Genomic DNA, 19614 nt, shown 5'->3' with positions numbered 1-19614 from the left:
TATAACTTACTGTCACAATATATAACATACTGTCACAATATATAACATACTGTCACAATATATAACATACTATCACAATATATAACATACTATCACAATATATAACATACTGTCACAATATATAACATACTGTCACTATATATAACATACTGTCACAATATATAACATACTGTCACTATATATAACATACTGTCACAATATATAACATACTGTCACAAGATATAACATACTGTCACAAGATATAACATACTGTCACAAGATATGACATACTGTCACAATATATAACATACTGTCACAATATATAACATACTGTCACAATATATAACTTACTGTCACAATATATAACTTACTGTCACAATATATAACATACTGTCACAATATATAACATACTGTCACAATATATAACATACTATCACAATATATAACATACTATCACAATATATAACATACTGTCACAATATATAACATACTGTCACTATATATAATACTATCACAATATATGACAATCCATGTCAAAAGATGAGGCTAATTGTCAGCCCCTCTCAAGCTAAATTTGCCCCAGCGATGCAAGTATTACAAACAAATAGGTGTGACTGATCTAAAAATAGACATTGTTTTCTTCGCCCTACTTGCATCTTATCAACAAACTACTCACGTTCTCACAGTTGGGAAAACAATCTTTGACTTATGCCCCACTTACTCACCAACCTACACACACATACACACTTCACCTACAGAACACTCACCTCCTAGTGTTCCTCAACAACGTAATTATTTGACCTCGACATTGAGGTGTAAAGTTATGGGAAAAACTCGCGACCTCAAAGTTAAAAATAGTTACAGGACTAAAATAGAATTGTTCACGCGACTTTTGTTATTTTATGCTTACTTTCTATTGGTCAGCTTACGCGGTGACCAAGCTTTGGGGCTACCCTTCATCTATAACCCGCCAAGAAAATAATTCATTTGGCCGCGAGATAACCCATTTTTCTGTCCACCTTGTTTAGTTTTTTTCAAGGGAAATAAGCAGCTATTAATGAACCTATTTGTTCAAAACGTTAAAAGCTAATTGATAAACTTCTAGTTTCAATTTATCTTTCATAGTTTCATATTGTTTAAATTTTTCTTCGTGCTTAATTGTAGAATTGCAGAGAATTTCTTCCAATACAATTATTATTTACGTGACATGATGGTATGCACTAACAGCATTTATCAATCAAAGGAAAATCTACAAGTAAGCAGTTGTTGTATTTAAATAGCGTCATGTTTGTAGTAACTAAATTCATTTCTGTACTTACACGTCACAACCAAAATAAACCGGGAGTGATCTCCCCTAAACTTTCTCGAATATTCTTATATAAAACAACAGGGGATGGGAACTCGGGCTATAGACATGATTTTTAATTCATTTTAAAGACTTAAAGTTTTAAAAATAGAATAAAATCTCGTAGACAAAATAATTGCACACCAATTGAACGCCAAATAAAAAAGTGCATAATAGTGCGCAATATTATTAGTACTTTAAAAATTTTCATTAGGTTTTTGAGAAATCGGAAGTAGCGTAAATTACTACTTCCGTTCAACGGAAATTACTCAAAATTTGAGAGAAGGTAGAGAATTAGATCTGTTATTTACTTGTGAAATTTCATTTATCTATCTGAAATAGTACTCAAGTTATAGGCTTTTGAAAAATTCAAAGTAGAAAAAGTACCACTTCCGGTTATCGGAAATCGCTCAAAAGTTGATACGGATCTACGATTTCGATGAAATACTTATATATGAAATTTCATCAACCTAGCTGTAACGGTACTCAAGTTATCGTGTTTACACACGGACACACACACACACAGACACACAGACATACGGACAGAATTGCAAAGCCCAGTTTTTCAGAATGGATTACGCATAAAACCTCTTAATTTTGATAAATCTGGATTGATAATTTTTGCCCGATTAAAATAAGTCCTCTGTACTTCGGATGTGATGAAGGACTGAGGTGTAATACGGTGAAAATTGTTAAAATTTCAAGTGATTTTTGTGCACGATTACAATACTTTCTCTATACTTCGTATATACGAGAAAGTAAAAATCAAAAAAAAAAAAAGAAAGAAAAGTAAAAAAAAAAACACGTCAAAAACTAACAACAATCAACATGGACGGTGGTATTCTTAACCGTCACATTACTCTATCAAAGCTATTGCCATTTTTGACAATGACGGTGTTACCGTCATTGTCAAAAATGGCAATAGTACTTTGCCAAGAGTCTGTTAGACTCTTGGCAAAGTACTATTATGAAACATTTCCAACTGCAAAAGATCAAAAGCTTTTGAAAAGAATTTGTTCAACAAGACACAGAGAGCAAATGCTGAAATCATCATGTTTAAAGGCCTGACTTGTGTGTACAAGAGCAATGTGGATCTTTTCTTCTATGTTGTGGGCTCCTCCATGGAGAATGAGCTCATTCTAGCCAGTGTTCTGAATGCATTCTATGACTCAATCAGCCAAATATTGCGGAAGAATGTTGAGAACAGGGCACTGCTTGACAATTTAGATGCTGTGTTCTTGGCAGCTGATGAACTCTGTGATGGGGGGATTGTATTAGAGGCAGACAGTAACGCCATTGTACAGAAAGTTGCAATAAGAAATGAAGATATTCCACTGGGAGAACAGACGATGGCACAAGTGTTGCAGTCTGCCAAAGACCAGATCAATAGTCTCTACTGAAATGAGTTTTTGTATCTAAGTCACTGGACCATTTTGTGTAGAGTTTGACTGTATAGGGACTATGTGTAAGTCACTGGACCATTTTGTGTAGAGTTTGTATGGGGACTGTGTGTAAGTCACTGGACCATTTTGTGTAGAGTTTGACTGTATGGGGACTGTGTGTAAGTCACTGGACCATTTTGTGTAGAGTTTGTATGGGGACTGTGTGTAAGTCACTGGACCATTTTGTGTAGAGTTTGTATGGGGACTGTGTGTAAGTCACTGGACCATTTTGTGTAGAGTTTGTATGGGGACTGTGTGTAAGTCACTGGACCATTTTGTGTAGAGTTTGACTGTATGGGGACTGTGTGTAAGTCACTGGACCATTTTGTGTAGAGTTTGACTGTATGGGGACTGTGTGTAAGTCACTGGACCATTTTGTGTAGAGTTTGACTGTATGGGGACTGTGTGTAAGTCACTGGACCATTTTGTGTAGAGTTTGTATGGGGACTGTGTGTAAGTCACTGGACCATTTTGTGTGGAGTTTGACTGTATGGGGACTGTGTGTAAGTCACTGGACCATTTTGTGTAGAGTTTGACTGTATGTGGACTGTGTGTAAGTCACTGGACCATTTTGTGTAGAGTTTGTATGGGGACTATATGCAAGTCACTGGACCATTTTGTGTAGAGTTTGTATGGGGACTGTGTGTAAGTCACTGGACCATTTTGTGTAGAGTTTGTATGGGGACTGTGTGTAAGTCACTGGACCATTTTGTGTAGAGTTTGTATGGGGACTGTGTGTAAGTCACTGGACCATTTTGTGTAGAGTTTGTATGGGGACTGTGTGTAAGTCACTGGACCATTTTGTGTAGAGTTTGACTGTATGGGGACTGTGTGTAAGTCACTGGACCATTTTGTGTAGAGTTTGTATGGGGACTATATGCAAGTCACTGGACCATTTTGTGTAGAGTTTGTATGGGGACTATATGCAAGTCACTGGACCATTTTGTGTAGAGTTTGTATGGGGACTATATGCAAGTCACTGGACCATTTTGTGTAGAGTTTGACTGTATGGGGACTATATGCAAGTCACTGGACCATTTTGTGTAGAGTTTGTATGGGGACTATGTGTAAGTCACTGGACCATTTTGTGTAGAGTTTGTATGGGGACTGTGTGTAAGTCACTGGACCATTTTGTGTAGAGTTTGACTGTATGGGGACTATATGCAAGTCACTGGACCATTTTGTGTAGAGTTTGACTGTATGGGACTGTGTGTAAGTCACTGGACCATTTTGTGTAGAGTTTGACTGTATGTGGACTGTGTGGCAAGGTTCAAACATTTTAAATCATCTCACTATTAATATAACTGACTTGACTGACTTGCTATACATTTCTATGAATGCAATAGAAACAAAGTTTGGGACTGACATTCACTTGACTGACTTGCTATACATTTTTATGAATGTAATAGAAACAAAGTTTGGGGCCATGGATTGTTTTCTCCTTGCTACCCAGCCCTGCTCTCGGTGTAAATGTTTGAAATGTGAAAATTGTGTTGGGGGAGTTTGTCATCCAACATTGCTCTTTACTGCCAGAATAAGTTCATGTTACAAGGCATCCTGAGGAAAAAATGCCTGGAAATGATGTCTGTCCTTTTTAAAAGCGAAGTGATTGCTCATTTCAATGAATAGTGTTGCCTCCCATGTTAGTATGGGAGATAATTTATATATAAAATTAATTAAAGTATGAACAAACAAACAAACAAAAAAAAAAAGAACTCGGGACTTATGGAATAATCAATCATTTGTTATATCTCTAGACTAAGCCGTCTCCGTGTCTGTTTTACGATGTCTGTTAAAAAGGTTATACGTCTCTCTACGTCAGAGGTGAAACGAAGAACGAATTAAAATTGAGAGCTGGGGGGGGGGGGGGGGGGGGGTGAAGGTGGTGATGGAGGAGGTATTTTTGGTCGGGTGTTTTCTCTCCAACAGGTTGGCCTGGGTTATATTTTTTTAGATTGATCTCCTTTGGCAGGGTAAGATTCTTATTTTATTTTTTTAACAGGTTTCCCTAATAATTTTCGGGGGGGGGGGGGGGGGGGGGGGAAGAAGGGGGGGGGGGGAGGGAGTTCGAATTATTTGACAACAAAATTTATGTTGTGATAATTTAAAGCAACTTATGTGCTGACGGCGTACAGTCCTATTCCCATGCATACAACACTTACATGAATGCAATGAATTCCAGAAAATACAATTCATTATCCACATTTAAATACACACGCACTTCTTCATAAAGACGCAGCAGAGACACCCCCACCCCTACCAACTACGCTAGATTCTTGTTTCCTCCGTTGTCCTTTTTAGCGCAATTTCCATTCTGGAGAATTGCGTTTATTAAATCGTCATTTCTGGGAATGGATGTATGGATGTGTGTCCGCAGCTTTAAGTCGTCTTTAAGTCGTATCTTCTCCTCAACGAAGCAATATCGAGGACTAGTTCCAAAAGCAAATATGTTAAGCAAGTTCCGAGGATGAAGATGGGCCAAAAAAATTCCCGGAATTCCTTCCTGGATTTCCCGGAAAAGCCAAAAAAAACCTCGAAAAAATGCAGTTTTTGGCCCATATCTCGGCAACCAGACCACTTTGCGACTTGAAACATTTACCAATCGATTCCTGCCATAATTTAGAACAATATTGTCGAAGAAAGTTTTCAAAAATATCCTTTCGTTCGGCCACAAAAAATTAATTGAGAATTTTTAAACTGAGCGTCCTGTAGGCCTAGGATGATTTAGCGCAAAGCGCGGAGGTTCGAAAGGATTTTTTCTATTTTTTTTTGAATTATTGAAACTACTTGTGTTGCATTATTTATTTGCTGAATATATGATTTATCTCGAATTAAAATTGTTATGGATAACATAAGGAAATTGCGCTTAAATTGTCACTAGACTTTTTATTAACTTGTTTTTTTCACTGCTCGCCCTTTGCCTTTACTTTACATATTGTATCTTACTTTACATTATTTTTTCCAACAAGCCATTCAAGGTGTCAAGAAGCAGCATTTCTCTTTGATCTTAAAACCCCCCTACAAACCCACTCACCTGACCCACTTGACCCATCTCACCCAAGTCTTCCCCTCACCGATGATGTGTGTTGACAAAATCAGTTATTTAAACATTTGAAAAAAGGTAATTCCCGGAAAAAATGGTTTGAAACACCACACTTCCGGTTCTCGATTCGAAGCGAGATCACTCAGGACACTGAAGGCTGCATGCGTCAAAACAGAAATTGTCCGCATACTAGTTACATTCATGTCGTAATTTTCTATTCCAATCTAGAAATCTTCCAGAAAAAGAATGAATATCTGTTTCAAAGAGAAAAATGTTCAAAGAATTTAAATATATCTTTAAAAGGTGCCTGGAAATTTCTAAGAATCAATATTTCTTATTTATTTAAGCAGCAAAAAATATGGCTGGGTAACAAAAATATGTTAAAAGAATATCTCATAACTCATATTTTTTCTCATCAATTATGTGTTGCGTAAGTTTCTGAAGTAAAGTTGAACAACACGCGCAGGAGATGAACTGTTCTAACCGCGACAGAGTCGACCAGACGTGATGCCATGAGTCTGCACGTGTTTTGACGCCATCTTTCTTAGTCTGTAATTTTCAGGGTTTTTTTGAGGGGGGGTTTTCTTGACAAAATTGTTCATCATATAGTGACATATAGGCCTACACATTTCAGACTTCTCATAAAATATCCGAAGTTAAAGATGTGTCGCTCACATTAATAATAGAATAGTTTATTTAAGTGACTAAAGCTAGGTGCCCTTTAAGGATTGAAAGACATTAGAGCAGTTGAAGTAGAGTCCATCTAGCAGTTGTTTTATTTTATCCCAGTTTATAGAAGGATAATGTGGTCAGTACAATACTGCCTCCAACCATGCCGGCCCTGTATCCCTCGTAATTTACGTGTGGTGTATTAAAGGATGTTTGTGCTCTGGATGAATGTGGAATTCTTTAAAGGTCAAGGCTGTCCAGTTAAGTAATCAAGTAGACAGCCCACCAAGATGCAACAACCACCCGCCCATTTGACAACCCAACAACCCATGAAGATGCAGCAACCACCCTCACACATGACAACCCAACAGCCCACCAAGATGCAACAACCACCCTCACACATGACAGACCAACAGCCCACCAAGATGCAGCGATCAACCACATGGCAACTTAACAACCCACAAAGATGCAGCAACCTCCTATAATCTATATGATAACCCGACAACCCACCAAGATGCAACAACCACCCACACACATGACAACCCATCAGCCCACCAAAATGCACAACCGGCTCACCCATAAGTCAACCGTTTCCCCTAACCTTGACTGCATTCTTCTTTATCTTTTTTCTTCTTCCAAATCTATCTGTCAGAACGTAAAAAAAAAACAACACCCAGGTATTTGTGTGCACGAAATAGATGACTACAACCCTAATGTTGATGAGCAAGGAACGTGTCCCTGTCACAACCAGCAGACGTCATTCCTTCAACACTTCGCGCTCTCCACGTTCTGACGGAAATAGTTTCGGATTTTCCCATTCAGAAAGCACAATAACTTTTGTCTCGACTTGAAGAATAAAATACTTAAAAAAAAACTTTTAAAAAAACCACGTTTTTCTTGTGGACTAAAAAGTAGAAAATAACTATTTACATACATTTGATGACAAAAAACGTGGGTACGTTCACCATCAAATTTCCCGACCCATCTGCCCGACCCACGTTTTTTGTCATCAAATGTATGTAAATAGTTATTTTCTACTTTTTAGTCCACAAGAAAAACGTGGTTTTTTTAAAAGTTTTTTTTTAAGTATTTTATTTTCTCCTTTTTAGTCCATTGCTACACATGAAAAACGTGGTTTTTAAAAAAGTTTTTTATATAGTTTATTTTCTACTTTATCTAATGACTTGATTAAGTATGAATTGACTAAGTGTTTATAAATACACGGACTAAAAAAATCTTGAGCGACCAGGATTCGAACCTGGGTTGTCGCGGCCACAACGCGAAGTACTAACCACTATACGATCACGGCCAGCGCGCTCACATCGATTGGGGCCGAAGTAACTGTGTCAATAAGCCTCCAGTCTTGTCGGTATCTTTAGAAATCATGTCCTCAATTTTATGGTCCTTTGGGCGTAATTAAATTAAGCTAATTACGGTCTCTAATTGCTAGTTTTTATGATTGCATCTGAAATTGTTAGGCGAAAGTAGCCTGCATGCCAAATTTCAGAACTATAGAGCAATCAGAAGTGGGCTAATTTTCGATGTCAATTTTAACAACAAACACACAAACGCGAAGCTGAGTTAATAAAAACGTGTTAAAAAATTAGGTTCGAGTTTTGTCACGTACTGATTTCTTTCAAAGTTTACGAACTGTAGGTCAGATGAACTGAAGTTGTTCTGTTAGTTCGTCCTTCTAAAGAGAGTGTGACATCTGCAGTGGTCAACATTGTACAGTGGTCCTAGCTTTCTCCAAAACTGATAGGGATCTATTAAAGATAAGTATAAACCTGATCCTGATATATATATATATATATATATATATATATATATATATATATATATATATATATATATATATATATATATATATATAATGGTCACCAAGACATGGACCCCATTCACATGCACCTCATCAATACAGACACCATTAAATAGACCCCTATCAAAGCATCCACAAACATGGATATCATCAACTGCGCCCTTATATTTAAATAGACTCAAAAATTTATAAACAGCAAATAGTTTGTACCGCATTAAAATGACCCACCCCCTACAGCCAATCTGCCATATCCCCTACCAACATCACCCCCACAAAAATAACCCCCACCACATGACCCCCCACCAACATAGACCAACAAACACGACCACCAACAAACTCCCAACTTTCAGGGGTCATAAAAAAAACCCGTCATCTATAAAACCTCAGCCTTTTCATCTCCCTACACGAACAGCCGACTTTGATTCACGTCACTGTTCTATTTATACCCCGCATTGTCCCCGTTCTCTCACCCTCAACGTTAAGGGCAGACAACAAATGCTACCTTTAATTACCGCAATTACTAATTAACCTGTACACCATCGAGCCACCTGGCAGGAGGAACTAATGATCAAACTTGATTCGTGATTTGACGGGGATTTTTTTAAATCTCTTCACGCGTTATAAACTTTCTGCTGATAAAACGTTTATGATGCAGTATTGTGAAATGTTGGGTGTGTTGCATTGCAGTGTTACGAGGAAGGCGGTGCGCATCCTGTTTTATGGGTGTTTAGTTTACAGCCCAACATGGGGTTTGAGATCTCAATCATTGATGCCGTTTGTTCAGTTATGCATAAAGACATTCCAAACAAGTGGTTTTATTTTATAATACAAAACTGAACCCCCTCCCCACCTCCCTTTTCCGCCTTCTCTAAAACTACAGGTGGTTAAAGGAATGGGTATTTTATTTTAATTTACACCATTAGCAATCCCAATTTTTTTCACACTTTTCCAACATCCAACCGTTTTTTGTACTCTCTCCGTTCACATTTTGCCACATCTTATACACGGTCAGTTCAAAACCCACCCCCTCCTTTACTCTCCCCCGCCACACCCACACCTCTAAATTCTTCATTCACACCCCACCCACCCCTCTGGTACCTTCTTAATTCACACCCCACCCACCCCTCTTGTACCTTCTTAATTCACACCCCACCCACCCCTCTAGTACCTTCTTAATTCACACCCCACCCACCCCGCTGGTACCTTCTTAATTCACACCCCACCCACCCCTCTGGTACCTTCTTAATTCACACCCCACCCACCCCTCTTGTACCTTCTTAATTCACACCCCACCCACCCCTCTGGTACCTTCTTAATTCACACCCCACCCACCCCTCTGGTACCTTCTTAATTCACACCCCACCCACCCCGCTAGAAACTTCTCGCTTCACATCCCCCACCCACCCCTATGTTACCTTCTCAATTCACACCTCTATGGTACATTCTTACTTCACATCTCCCCCCCCCCCCCCCCCCCCACACCCACCAAGCTTCCCTCGGCATATCGGGGGACATAAACTTTACCCAGAAATTTTAATTAGCCCGTGAAAGTTGTAGAGATCACGTGACACCGCCCACACAACTTGCCAAGGTCAAACTTTCGCCGTGGCCGGACCCCGTACCTGATCCGGTAACCGTACCCCGGTAGCGGCCCTTTTATTATGTTAGATCACTCAATACGGCAAATTAATCCCGGGTATACTCCCTTTATTCGCCCATAGGTGGGAGTGAAATTCAACAGTATTATCGACTACTTTCTGCTGTGTGTGCCAGGTTTCTGCGTCCAGAGCTGGTATACTGATGCCTTGCCTGATAGGCTCCCCTCCATCTAAGTACGTTTTTTTTTTTTGTCACTGGCGAGACAAAACTTGACAGCCAAGAATAGATTTGACAAGAGACTACAGTCATCTTTTTTTCATGGCCGCAAATCTAAACTTGATACTCAACAATAGATAGGGACATATGTTAGGGTGGGGACAGATTGTTGTGGGGGGGGGGGGAATGTTAGTACATGGGCACTGCGTGAGGCTTGGTTTAATGATGGAGACAGGGGGTGTAAATTTGGTGTTTGGACATTCGGACAGCGGGGGTGGTATCCTGGGGTGTAGAGCTAGGATAGCCGGACACCGGGGGTTTTATGGTCGGGTCATGGGTGGGGAAATTATGGCGGGGGGGGGGGGGGGCAACTGGGGTGGCAAGGGAAACTCAGCAATAGCCAGACGATACATGTGGTATATGGTGTAGAGAGTTCATGGTGTACATGAAATCGATGAGACGATATATTTGAAAAGCGTTTCTTTGATGAAGACTGTTAGATTGATTGGCAATATCGTTTTTAAAATTGGTAGGTGCGGTTAAAATATTTGACTTCCAGACACACTGTTTAGCTGCGGTAAAGAAAAATTAATTTCTGAGAAGTGCTCCCTCTAAGTGCACGTTTGTGCAGTTATTTTGTAAAATGCACACAAAATACACGTTGCGCCTTAGTTTTTTCCCGTTTGAGGGAATGTTTGAGGGAATGTTTGAGGGAATGTTTGAGGGAATGTTTGAGGGAATGTTTGAGGGAATGTTTGAGGGAATGTTTGAGGGAATGTTTGAGGGAATGTTTGAGGGAATGTTTGAGGAAATGTTTGAGGGAATGTTTGAGGGAATGTTTAAGAGAATGTTTGAGGGAATGTTTGAGGGAATGTTTGAGGGAATGTTTGAGAGAATGTTTGAGGGAATGTTTGAGGGAATGTTATTTCTGAGTGAGCCTAGATGACTGCATCAAAAACATATCGACCAAAATATATAAGCGGACAGCTTTGGGTGTGTCCACCCATGTTTAGGAGAAAATGCCTTTTATGGCTTTCCAGCATAGGGCTAGGGCTTTATTTATTCGACCTTTTAACTGTGTAAAGGGGGGAGGTGAGCACTGATCTAGGTCGGTGACGGATGGCTATAAATCGTGAGGCCACAAACTAGCAGACGACATCATCTTAGTAGGGGAAGGGGAGTGACGGTGGTTTAGAAACCTTATGAGGTAAAAAAAAAAAAGAAATTTCCGGAAATATGTTTGGTATATTTTTAATCTAAATTTACATAATTTACTGATTAAATGGGATAATGTGGTCGTGTTAAGGCACACTAGCCAGAAAATCTGGCGTTCAAAACACGGCATTCGACTTAAAACTTCCCAGAGACCACCCAGCTCTAATGGGTACCTAACATGAGTCGGGTGTGCGTAGTGCTGAACACACAATCTCTCCATGAGGCCATCTCTACTTCACCTGCCATAAAGTCTCTACGGGAGATTTAACATATGTATGCTTATAAAAACTTCTGTAATTGCTTCCCGGCTGTACGACTTTAAGTACGATGACGCAATAATTGTATTTGTTCCGTTAAAGTTTTCAGTTCGAAGAGATTATTCCAAGAGATTTGTTGTTTTTTAATCTGCCGGCAACAAGTGCAGAGTTAATGGCCTTGCCTTGACGTCTAGTTCCAAAAAAAAGTCTCTGAAATAAACTTGTAATTTAAATGTAAAATAACCCACAGGTTTTCAATTAACGTGATACATCTACCCCCACCCTCTCCCCCCCCCCCCCGCCCCCCCCCCCCCATCCCCCGTCCCCCACGTTGTTGCTGTTTAAATTGACGTTTGGGTTTCCAAATGAACAATAGCAGTAGTGCAAACAACATTTGTAGCAAGTACATCACGACATCAGGGGATTGTGTTAGCACATGTCGCTAGCTACTGCTACATCTGTGGGGGCTTGCATGTCTCTACCTGCTACATCTGAGGAGCTTGTATGTTGCTACCTGCTACATCTGAGAGGGTTGTATGTCGCTACCTTCCTGCTACATCCTAGAGGCTTGTATGTTGCTACCTGCTATATCTGAGGGGCGTGTATGTCGCTACCTGCTACATCATAGGGGGCTTGTTTGTTGCTACCTGCTACATATGAGGGTCTTGTATGTCGCTACCTGCTACATCTGAGGGTATTGTATGTCGCTACCTGCTACATCTGACGGGGCTTGTATGTCGCTACCTGCTACAACATAGGGAACTTGTATGTCGCTACCTGCTACATCATAAGGGGGCTTGTATGTCGCTACCTGCTACATCATAGGGGGGCTTGTATGTCGCTACCTGCTACATCATAAGGGGGCTTGTATGTCGCTACCTGCTACATCATAAGGGGGCTTGTATGTCGCTACCTGCTACATCATAAGGGGGCTTGTATGTCGCTACCTGCTACATCATAGGGGGGCTTGTATGTCGCTAACTGCTACATCTGAGGGCTCCATACATCACTACCCTTCCTTAACAACCGGCAGACCCAGCGCTTTTCATTTAGGTCACGTGTGATGTATCAACCAATCAAATGTCATTGTTTTCTTGTTATCGGACAATCAACAGTTTCACAAGGCTGTTCGTGAACATTTGGATTGTGAAGTTTTCTATTGTGACCATGTCTCTCTTTGACGTCACAGCCGTTTGTTGTTGTTTTTTTTTACACTGTTGTCATGCATAATATTTAAACATATGTATAATTTACATATGTATGGCATATGCTTATTTAATATATTTTGTATATATATATATATATATATATATATATATATATATATATATATATATATATATATATACATACATATATATATTTGTGTGTGATTGTGTGTGTGTGTGTGTATGTGTAGTGTCTGTATAGTTAGATAAGCATACCAAATATGAAGGCGGCATTGACACCGATCTTTATTCAACTGTTATCTTCGAGAGACTTTTATATATTTTCCCAGCCAACCCATCCTCCCTGCCAACCCAGCGTCCTTGGCCAACCATCCTCCATCACCCCCCTCCCTGTTGGACGCTCAAGGTCGCCCTGTACCCCAGAGATCCGATACATAGGTCCCCCGTATGTTCCTGCTGGGGACGTTTGTAAGAGAGTAAATTGATACCGTGTCCTCAGTACAGTTAGCTAATCACAGCATTCAACGCCGTCTGTTTGACGACTTTTTGAAAGCAACGTTTTAGGGATCTCAACCTTGAGATTTTTGTACTTTAGATGACTCTAGGGATCTCAAACTTGAGATTTTTGTACTTTAGATGATTCTAGGGATCTCAAACTTGAGATTTTTGTACTTTAGATGACTCTAGGGATCTCTAACTTGAGATTTTTGTACTTTAGATGTCTCTAGGGATCTCAAACTTGAGGGGTTTTTTTTAATGTATTTGGTACATATGAAACTTTTTAGGGATCTCAAAAGATCGAACTATTTTATGAACAACTTTGTACAAGACAATTTTGTATGTTTCTAAATGTATCAAATCTTAGGCTCACAATTTTAGAAACGTCAAGTCAGAGAATTCTCCGACTGGAAAATATTTATAAAAAGCAAAACCATCGTCATAGCTATAAGAAATCGGCCGACTTTAGCTCTGTACCAACCATGTGGTTAATGAATATGGTATCAATATACTAATGTGATGTATTGTCAGACTTGTCAGAATTGGGTTGTTGTTGTTTTTTTTTTTTTTTTTTTTTTTTTTTTTTTTTTTTTTTTTTGCCGTTTGTCTTTAGTTGTTTTTTTTTAAATAAATCTGGCATTTCATTTTTGCTGCGACTTTTCGTTGATATATTTCAAAATGTAATCGATCCACTTACACAGTGACTAAAGTAGAACCTAAGAAAACCATGGCAAACAACTCAAGGGGATTATACGGACAACTCTAGCGGTACTCGTAGGGGAGCTAATCCTGTAGGACAAAGAGAAGTAACTTTATGAAAGCGGGACGTCTTGGGCGAATTTGAATATCTGGAGTCACTGAGTCAGCAGGGGGTAGAATTTAATATGTGGAGTCAGATAGACACTAAGGGACAGGATTTACTATCTGGAGTCACATAGACGCCAAGTGTAGAATTTAATAAATGGCGTCATAGTCTGCACAGGATAGAATTTAATATCTGGAGTCATTGAGTCAGCGCGGGGTACAATTTAATATCTTGAGTCACTGAGGGACAGGATTTAATATCTGGAGTCATTGAGTACAGAATAGGATTTGATACCTAAAGTCAAAGAGTCAGCAAAGGACATGGTTTAATATATGGAGTCACAAAGACGCCGCAGGGCAGAAAATATCACATCAGTGATGTTATTAGCAAGCTGGAGAGGGGTACATGGGTGAGGGGGTAGGGGAGTACAGGGGTGAGGGGTAGGGGTGTATAGGGGTGAGGGGTAGGGGAGTACAGGGGTGAGGGGTAGGGGTGTATAGGGGTGAGGGGTAGGGGAGTACAGGGGTGAGGGGTAAGGGTGTATAGGGGTGAGGGGTAGGGGAGTACAGGAGTAGGGGAGTATAAGGGTGAGGGTTAGGGGAGTATAGGGGTGAGGGGTAGGGGAGTACAGGGGTGAGGGGTAGGGGAGTATAGGGGTGAGGGGTAGGGGAGCACAGGGGTGAGGGGTAGGGGAGTATAGGGGTGAGGGGTAAGGGAGTATAGGGGTGAGGGGTAGGGGAGCACAGGGGTGAGGGGTAGGTAAGTATAGGGGTTAGGGGTAGGGGAGTATACGGGTGAGGGGTAGGGGAGTATAGGGGTGAGGGGTAGGGGAGCACAGGGGTGAGGGGTAGGGGAGTATAGGGGTTAGGGGTAGGGGAGTATACGGGTGAGGGGTAGGGGAGTATAGGGGTGAAGGGGTGAGGGGTAGGGGAGTATAGGGGTGAGGGGTAGGGGAGTATAGGGGTGAGGGGTAGGGGAGTACAGGGTTGAGGAGTAGGGGAGTACAGGGGTGAGGGGTAGGGGAGTATAGGGGTGAGGAGTAGGGGAGTATAGGGGTGAGGGGTAGGGGAGTACAGGGGTTAGCGGAGTAGAGTACATGGGTAAGGGGTAGGGGAGTACAGGGGTGAGGGGTATGGGAGTACAGGGGTGAGGGGTAGGGGAGTACAGTGGTGAGGGTTAGGGGAGTACAGTTGAGGGGGGGAGGGGTGTACCCGTTATCTGTGTTCTTGTTATGATGGTAACCTAATCCACTCAGGAGATGACAGCGGAAAACATTTCCACGACAGCTTGTGAAAAAGTTGGATGGGAACATCTCGCCGCTTGCTTCAACATGGCATAGCTGTGCAAGTCGCTGTTTCTAATGACGTCTGAATGTTGCTAAAAATGTGTAACTGTTAGCTGTGATAAAAAAAAAAACATTTACGTATATTTAAATCTTGTTTAAACCAAAATGAGGAGGGGGGATTAGTTACATATTATATTACAGAAGTATGTTTACTTCTCTTTAAAATATAATAATATATAAGCTAGTTGGGGATTATGTTTACTTCTCTTTAAAGTATAATAATCTATAGACTAGTTGAGAATTATGTTTAGCTCTCTTTAAAGTATAATACTTTTTAGACTAGTTGAGAATTATGAAAAACGTTAAAGAATTTCGACCTTGTCGGAACATTACTTCTGCTATTATGTATTTGCATTCAAAGGCCTTGCTCGTATTATAATAGTCGTAGACGTGTTCTACCATCCAGAGCTCCCATACATAGGTGTAAACGATTTCTGCCAAACCCAAGTGTTTACAGTTCTATAAGACGTAAAAGAAAACTCCAGTATATCACATAGACTAGCGTTTATTGGTGGGACGAAAAACTGTGAATATTAGACAAGATATTTGGCTTTGGTTTTATTTTATATCAAAATCATTTTTATATGTTGTAAATTATCACTCCATATGAGGTTACATCAAACTTATGAACAAATGAAGCTTCACAAGTATGCAGTACGTCACAGCTGCATATATTAGCTAGTCTTATGCTACATCTCGTCAAAGGCTGCTACCTTTAAAATACATCAGCCTTAAACGCTACATAAGTTTTTAAAGAAAGGGTTGCGCTCTGCTAGTTTAAAATGAAAATAAGCTTCTCTACTTGATAAATGTGATAAAACACATAAACATTAATGTTGTTCGTGTCTATGTCAGTCAGTGCGATCATCTGCCATCGGTAACTGACGGTAACGCTAGTGTCACTATTATAACCACATTTCTATTTTCCTGAATGCTTTAAAAAAAAGATATTATAGCAAACCAGAGGGGAATCCCGAAATGGTGAAAGCCAATATTTTTTTTTAATGTACACCCCCCTCCCCACCCCCAACCCCCACCCCATGTATGAAGATTGACATCATATACACAACAATACTCCAGAACGGCCCCAACCGTTAAACCGGCAACAAACGGCCGATGAAACCGGAGACCTCGGCAGACGACAACTTTTACTCCCCCTTCCGGGTCACCGCGCCAAAGAAACCCGGGTCTTTTCATTACCCTACCCCGCGGGTAAGAGTGACGCGCCACGGGGTGCCGCCCTCGCCGTGCTCCCTGGGCGCGCCACGCATTCCCCCATCACCGCGGCCCACTTGAAACCATTAAACTAGGTATCGTCTGCAAGTACAATCACAACAAACTGCAGCCTTTTGGGGGGTTTTCTTCAATAAAGATTCGGGGTTTTTTTTCTACTTACATTGAAATATACGAATTGAAGCTTAAATACAAGTTTAGTTGACGCAGATCTTTTAAATTTTCGTTAGCAGAAATGAATCTTTAATAAAAAAATTAAAAATATTCCTTACAAAGTTTGTGTTGTTTATGGTGCCTTGTGTGTGGGAATATATGATTTCTGGATTTGTTATATAATAAGTCGAAATTTTGCAAAGCTGCACATCTTCGCACACAAACAGACAAATACGAAAAAAAATGTTTTTAAGCTTTTTAACCTTAATCCTAACCTTGGTCCTAACCTTGGTCCTAACCTTGGTCCTAACCTTGGTCCTAACCTTGGTCCTAACCTTGGTCCTAACCTTGGTCCTAACCTTGGTCCTAACCTTGGTTCTAACCCTGATCCTAAGCTTGATCCTAACCTTGGTCCTAACCTTGGTCCTAGCCTTGGTCCTAACCTTGGTCCTAACCTTGGTCCTAACCTTGGTCCTAACCTTGGTCCTAACTTTGGTTCTAACCTTGATCCTAACCTTGATCCTGACAACATGCTGAACCTATCCCTGCTGAGCCCCTAACTCTAAACCTGCCTCTTATCACAGTCTTAACCTTACCAATGATTTTAACCCTGTCACTAAACATTAACTAACCTTGACCCTAACCCTGACCCCAAACCTGAACCTAATCCTGACCTTAATCCCAACCCTAACCTTGTCCCTGACCCTAGTTCTGACTTAGCCCCGACCCAAAACAACAACTTCAACCATCACCTGAAGACATGAACCATCACCTGAAGACATGAACCATCACCTGAAGACATGAACCATCACCTGAAGACATGAACCATCACCTGAAGACATGAACCATCACCTGAAGACATGAACCATCACCTGAATACATGAACCATCACATCACCTGAAGACGTGAACCATCACCTGAAGACGTGAACCATCACCTGAAGACATGAACCATCACCTGAATACATGAACCATCACATCACCTGAAGACGTGAACCATCACCTGAAGACATGAACCATCACCTGAAGACATGAACCATCACCTGAAGACATGAACCATCACCTGAAGACATGAACCATCACCTGAAGACATGAACCATCACCTGAATACATGAACCATCACATGAAGACATGAACCATCACATCACCTGAAGACATGAACCATTACATCACCTGAAGACATGAACCATTACATCACCTGAAGACATGAACCATCACCTGAAGACATGAACCATCACATGAAGACATGAACCATCACATCACCTGAAGACATGAACCATTACATCACCTGAAGACATGAACCATCACATGAAGACATGAACCATCACCTGAAGACATGAACCATCACCTGAAGACATGAACCATCACATGAAGACATGAACCATCACATCACCTGAAGACATGAACCATCACATCACCTGAAGACATGAACCATCACCTGAAGACATGAACCATCACATCACCTGAAGACATGAACCATCACCTGAAGACATGAACCATCACATGAAGACATGAACCATCACCTGAAGACATGAACCATCACCTGAAGACATGAACCATCACCTGAAGACATGAACCATCACCTGAAGACATGAACCATCACCTGAAGACATGAACCATCACATGAAGACGTGAACCATCACATCACCTGAAGACATGAACCACCACCTGAAGACATGAACCATCACCTGAAGACATGAACCATCACCTGAAGACATGAACCATCACCTGAAGACATGAACCATCACATCACCTGAAGACATGAACCATCACATCACCTGAAGACATGAACCATCACCTGAAGACATGAACCATCACATCATCTGAAGACATGAACCATCACCTGAAGACATGAACCATCACCTGAAGACATGAACCATCACCTGAAGACATGAATCATCACCTGAAGACATGAACCATCACCTGAAGACTTAAGCTTAGATCTTATCTCAGTGTGTTTAGTCAAGCAGTGGTACAGGTGTCATTAGGTGCATCACACCTGTTGGGTACCACACGGGTTACTTGTTGTTAAAGATGTTGTTGTTGTTTTTACAAGACAATTAATTTATGAGAACCCTACCGCGCCACACTGTTTTAATGTGCTTTTTTAAATTGGGTTTTTTTAACTATTTTTATCACCTGACCATTGCATTCAATCAAGCGGAACGCAGCAGTCACGATAAGTCAAATACGTGAGAATTTTTCACACGTATACTAATTTATTGAGATCTAATTAGTTGATTGCAACTGCTCATACTGAGGTGTAAACTAAAAAAAAATGTTAATGTTGGCGGACGTATTTTGTGCTAAAAATAGAACCAACCTACATCCGGGTTCTTGATGACGAGTGTTTGACCCACTATGTACGCATCCGCCGGACGTCATTATGAGTGGGATTTTGGTTTATCTTTTCATGAAAATAAATGTCCTTTCTTTTTTCGAAAAAAAAAATATTTAGGTTTTATTTAATGCGGAAGTAATACTTTATGAAGATATGATAATATTTATTGAGAAAATTTAATAACCTACTTTTATTTTTATTAGCCTTTCTTTAGTTCAAAACGTCTGTTAGTTTTGGGACTAATCTTGTAACTCAATTTTATTTTTAGATTTTTTTATGATGTGTTTGATCCGTCTTTCTTGGCCATTTTTAGTTGTATAAAACTCGGGAGAAAAATCCCACTAAAAATGGAAAATTTCCGATGATAAGTTTAGATCTTGAACTAGATTTAATCGCTAGAAGTTCCGTCTTGTTTCATCACTTGAGCGATTCGGGGTTACATGTATTCGGTTACATGGTCGGGCAATTTAAAGAATCGTCACAACTT

The 19614-nt window shown here is 40.3% G+C and overlaps 1 pseudogene; it reads left to right on the top strand.

Moving 5' to 3' along the window:
- Window positions 1-2239: 2239 nt before the first annotated feature.
- Window positions 2240-2762, top strand: LOC131958321 (coatomer subunit zeta-1-like; annotated as a pseudogene).
- The last annotated feature ends 16852 nt before the right edge of the window (window positions 2763-19614 follow it).

This window comes from Physella acuta, unplaced genomic scaffold, assembly GCF_028476545.2.
Source record: "Physella acuta isolate Inbredline_101_S28 unplaced genomic scaffold, ASM2847654v3 ptg001317l, whole genome shotgun sequence".
Classification (NCBI taxonomy): domain Eukaryota; kingdom Metazoa; phylum Mollusca; class Gastropoda; family Physidae; genus Physella; species Physella acuta.
This window is presented reverse-complemented; position numbering and strand designations above follow the sequence as displayed.